The following is a 5,835-nucleotide window of genomic DNA, read 5'->3' as shown; positions in this document are numbered from 1 at the left end:
CCTGAAACTAGGAACCCCATGCCAAAATGTGTAGGCAGCTTTAAGTGTGGAAAGTGCAACATTTGTAAATACCTTCATCGCAACAGGAAATCCTTTAACAACACTACCACTAAGAAGGAATATCGAATTAAACAGTTCATCAATTGTAACACACCATCTGTAATATATCTTCTGGAATGTCCCTGTGGTCTGAAGTATATTGGCAAAACCAAAAGAATCCTGAAACTTCGTATCCAAGAACATATCAGGAATATAAAGAACAAAGTCCTCACACACGCAGTATCAAGACATTTCCATCAATGCCACAACTCGGATCCAGAGTCATTGACTTTTAAAGGTATCGAATTGGTATCGTTGGGAGAAAGAGGAGGAGACCTTTCCAACCTCCTCTCTAGGAGAGAAATGTTCTGGATTTATGAATTGAACACTCTCCATCCGGACGGCTTCAATGAAGGATACGAGATAGCACCCTTCTTGTAACGTAAGCCATCGCTCCTTCATACAATCTTGGTTCCACACTCTCTCCTACCTCCGCCCCCCCCCCCCCCTCCCCTTTCCCCACCTATCTTCCCTCCCTGTCTCTGGTTTACAAGGAACCTCTGCTTCCTCATTACAGCCATACCACATTGGACATGCCCAATTCCGGCCGATCTTGGAAGCGAAGCAGTGTTGGGCCTGGCCAGTACCTGGATGGGTGACCTCCAGGGGAGACCAGGTGCTGTAAGAAAAGATTGCATAAGGAATCCCAAACCCAGCAATATCCCGATCTCAACCCTTATTTTATTGATATATGCTGCCTCCCTGTCTTTCTACATTATTTATCTATGTCCGGGTCCCTGCTTTACTAAAACCATACTCTAAATTAGCGAATATCTCTCGTCATCAGTCTGCTGCATACACTAAAGGCCTCTCCTTATTACTATTACAATCATACCAGTCTGGAGACGCCCAATACCGTCCGAACTTGGAAGCTAAGCAAGGCTGGGCTCGGCTAGTACAAGGATGGGAGACCCACTTGGAAGACCGGGTGTTGTAAATGCATGATGAAAAACTGTGTATATGCAGCAACTCATGAATGACGTCTTAAGATATTTCCAAGTATGGAAATTACTATATTTATTTTAGTGCATCCTCATTTGCAGACTCTGCATAATTTTTGGGATATTTTTTATATATATATTTTTTTTATATATATTTTTATGTATATATATTTTTTTTATATATATATTTTTTTTTTATATTTTTTTATATAATACTTATATGTACATAGGATCATAATTTTTCCACTTATAAATTTCCCATGTTGGTCCTCTTATGGGCTATTATTAAGTATTCTATCCTAAAAAACCTAAGAATCCCTAATTTCCATACAGTTTTAATGAAGCAACTGTTTCTTTCATATTTATAATTATTGACCATTTACACTGAATCTATCCTTCTTCTGTTTTATACTCAATCCGGAGCTGACCCAGTTGTGGATCCAGTTTTTACATACAGACGATACTCTGTTAATACAGACTCTCAAAGCATGTCCGCCACAAGTCTTTCTCATATTACCTAAGAATGTCCGCCGTGCATTCAGACTACAAGAAAATGGCTGCCGCAAGATTTTGATGTTTCCACATAACAAGCCCGCCGGGTAACCAGGCAACCGTCCAGAGGGAATCAACAACACAGCAACCTCCGCCGCACAAGAACAACGCAGGCGCAGTACGATGCGCCGGACACCGGATGTGGGGCGGATATGACGTCACGCAGAGCCCGGACCGGAAGTCTGCGGCTCTGAGCGTCTATTATGAATTTTAGTTGTTTCTATTATTGTTTCTCACTCGTTTTTTCCTCTCCAAGGCTCAAATCAATATCTGCATCTCATATAGTGTGTTACCACCTATTTTTTACATTATCTGAATAGTTATGCTAATTGATCACAGGAAGTGATGTGGACATCACTTCCTTTTATTTTGGATATATAAGTATGGTTTGTCTCTAGTCTCAAATTACCCCTTGATGAAGTCCAGATAGGACGAAACGCGTTGGGTGCTACTCCTTGATCACAACCTCACTACTAAGTTAAGCTATTCTTGATTCCTCTTTTTAAAATCTTTTGAAAGTTTTTTTTTTTTTTTTATTCCCATGTGCCTTTTAAACCTTTTTTAAGTATTTTTTACCTTCTATACCGGAGTGATACTTCTAAGATTTTTTAACAACACATGTGTTTTATGTCACCATGCCTTTTTCTTTTCTTCCTCTTTTTTAAATTGTAAAATTTTTTATTTTTTATGTTTTTTACATGAGTCATATATATATCTTTTTTATATGAGCTTGTATGATTTTATAACCAGTTTTGTATAGTGCGTTCCACTGCAATAAATTTGTATACCCCTTTTTTTATAACATCACACTGCTTTTAACAATTATTTGGCACCTTTGGTCGCTCTCTACCACCTCATCCCTTGTCCACATAACCACTTTCATAGGTAACGGTACCAATACCTATATCTATTTGAGGTAACGAGCTGACACCCTGAGATACAAAAGGGAGTGCAAACATATCAAGCAGTTTTTTGTCACACTACCTGTAGGGTTCCCATTCTAGTGTTAACACATAAGATACTGCATCCGTGGCGCTGATATCTTTCCAGTACACATATATATATATATATATATATTTGTGAACGGAGGAAACAGAAGAGTTGATGTCCGTGTTCAAATGGCTTTTGGCAGATCTGTAGTTAAAAATATGTGTTTATCTAATGTTACTATCTAACTATGAAGTGAAGTTTCCATATGGTATTGTTTAATACGTAAATATTCTTTAATGCAATATATTGTGAGAAGGTCTGCCAGCAGAAAAAAAAACAAACCCCAGTTTCCAACGCTGTGTAGCATGGAGAGCCAGGGGGCTGTAAAAGCCCAGAATCGTGTGACCCCCCCTCCTTTCCAGCAGCAGTGTAAGCCATGACGTAGTAAAGAAAAAAAAAAGTGTTCAGGGAGCTTTAATTTTTTCATCTAATGAGATGGATCATAATAAGCATAAGTCAGTGGTTTCCAAAATTTTTTTTAATCATGTGGCCCTAGAATATCAGAATTTTTTTCACGACACACCTAGGAAAAAAATGTATTACTGAGAAATGTAAAAATAAATATTACATTAAGTAGATGGCGTTTATATGTCATCCTTAGGGTAAGTTGTGTGGTGAGGGACAAGATTTGCTTCTGTTTGGCCACATATTTTATGACTGGCAGCCACCAGCACTGGATAATTTGAATTGGTCCTAGACCACCAACCCAGGGCACCCCTGCAAGTGTCCTAGGCACCCCTGGGAGCTACGGCACACAGTTTGGGAACCTCTGCATAAGCAATACTCTAAATATGTTTTACTGCAAATGATCTACTCTAGTTTAATATAAGAACTAAAAAAATCCTAGCAACAGATATGGGCTAGAGATGTCAGCGCTAACTGCGTTGAAGCTAAGAGATCTGCATCTGGCAGACAGTCAAGAAGACAACGCCCTATTGCGGAATACGCATTCTGTAATGTATATGCTGTAAATCAAACATTGCGACAAGCAATTAATCACTACGATTCCAGTATTAACATACTTTTAGACAATTCTTCAAAGTTATTTGGAAGAAACCTAATTTGTACGTTACAGTGTAAAATCATACTACATCACGGATTAGGTATTTCTAAAGATTCCAGGAATAATAAAGTAGGAACAGATTAAGTTGGATGCATAGCATATCTATATATCACTTACCCGGCAAATAATGGGTGTGCATGAAAAACGTAGATGTTGTGTGGACTGGCCAGTCTGAATGATATGTTGAGATAAGTAAAGAAATGTACCCAGTATGTGGATGATATACCTTTGTGCTATAAATTATTTGAAGTATTGGTGTCAGATACTAAACAGTTGTGTTTTCTTGCAGAAAAGGATACAAGGTGTTGCAAGACAAAAGTCAACGGTGTGCTGACATAGTTAACTACCTAGGTCATTATTTGGCGCTAGGCCAAAGATAGTTAAAACCCTTAGAGGGTGGAGCCTTGGTATACATTTATTGATAGATATATATGTATGACCAGATGATAAATCTCTAGATACAGTAATTTTTTGTAAATGCTATGTGCATACATTCAAGTTCATAACCAAAGAAATTATAGAAGGTAATACAATATTACACTTTATCATGAATAAGACATTATGGATACACAGTCAGAGCCAAACCATCCACTTATGTATAAGCAAGAACAAAAGAAAAAAAAATATATATGTTTAATACTGAGGTTAAGCAGTAGATTTTATATGATGTGTACATTTACCTCTGACAGTATACAACTTAGATATAAAATAGCAATATTGTAGCTTGCACTGGCGCTCAGATTTAAAGATATATCCCTTTGTCAAAGTCAGAAAAATATCACTATACACACTGCCATATTTGCACCTCATGCGAGTGCCTGTTGCACGTTCATGAGCCCTGCCGTGCGTGCGCATACTCGCTGTTGCGTGCACCCGCAGGCGCACAGTGTGCGCATTTACGGTAAAGTTTGTGTGCGTCTGGCGGGCGACTCGTTCGTAACATATTTTAACTATATAATGTATTTTATAGATTATGGTCCCTTTGATAGATTCTGAAAGTTTAGTTAATATAGCATGTTCATGGACATAGAGATCCCTCTTTGTTTGATACGAAGGGTCAGACATGAGTCATACAGTGGTGTTTAGTATCCATCGGAAGAGTATTTAATTAGCAATATTCCGGTGTTGGTTTGGAGCAGATTAATCGCTCGTGCGAATAGTTAGGGACATAAGAAGTTTATGTACTTTTACTATTATTTGCACTTACTTATCCATGCGGCGGGAAACCTAGTTTCCCACCCACCTGAGCAGTTGGAAATAGTCACAGCCCACCTGTATGAATCAACCTATAACCTTTTGTTATAATGCGAAGACGAATTCCTGTGTCCAATGAACAATGAGACTGTAGGCACCATTGAATTGTATTGTGTGTGGGGCATAAATAGACAAGCCGATCATATCCAGCTCTCACTCTTCAACGGTTCTCATTGCTGATAATCGGGAGCTGGATATCCAGAGGCGCATGCGATCGTTCCCCTTGTGCGTAAGTTTTCTCCGCAATCATATTGTCTTTATTGGTATTGTGGGCCATATCTCTCTCTCTCTCTCCTCTCCTCTTTCTCTCATTTTTTCCTTAAACGTACTTGTATTGTATTGTATTTCCTGTGTAGTTATCTGGTTAGTTAGTCTATGTTATATTGGTAGTGTATGACTTGTATTGTATTATTCTTTTGCAAGTATAACATTCATATAAGGCGTTAGACCCTAAGCCCGGCATTTGTGTATTTCTTATAGTGTTAAGTATTCTCAGAGTGTCGGAGACGCTCGAACAGCTTTAAGTTAATAAGGTTAAATTGTGTTGCATCTACACCCCACCATTACACTAAGGTTTTTCCTGTATAATACATTGCTCATGGTTTACATGTAAAGGTTTAACATTGTGAGCGTCTGCGCCGCTGGTGATCTCCTCGTGGTCCCGAGCGTACGCCACGCTATAGCGTTAGTCGGCAGCCAATAGCGGGCCTGCCTGTGATCTCTTGGCCGTGAGCGAACGTAACGCTTGAGCGTCTCGACTACGGCTAAGCGATTGTTACTCAACGTGCGTACCCTTACGGTACTCCAGACGTCAATAGCGTACAGTGTTCTTAGGCCTCTTAAAGGGTTTTAAGTAAGATAAATATTTAGCTTTATCAATTGGCCGCTCGTCCGTCCTTCACATATCTGCACTAAGTAATTTCAGCAGACATTATC

At 39.0% G+C, this 5,835-nt stretch overlaps 2 pseudogenes; both read left to right on the top strand.

Annotated features, from left to right (window-relative positions):
* The first annotated feature begins 608 nt into the window (after positions 1-608).
* Positions 609-727, top strand: LOC134946945 (5S ribosomal RNA; annotated as a pseudogene).
* A 193-nt stretch (positions 728-920) lies between these two features.
* LOC134946170 (5S ribosomal RNA) lies at positions 921-1,039 on the top strand (annotated as a pseudogene).
* Positions 1,040-5,835: the final 4,796 nt, after the last annotated feature.

Source organism: Pseudophryne corroboree, chromosome 7 (genome assembly GCF_028390025.1).
Source record: "Pseudophryne corroboree isolate aPseCor3 chromosome 7, aPseCor3.hap2, whole genome shotgun sequence".
NCBI lineage: Eukaryota > Metazoa > Chordata > Amphibia > Anura > Myobatrachidae > Pseudophryne > Pseudophryne corroboree.
Note: the sequence above shows the minus strand (reverse complement) of the source record. Positions and strands in the feature narration are given on the sequence as shown.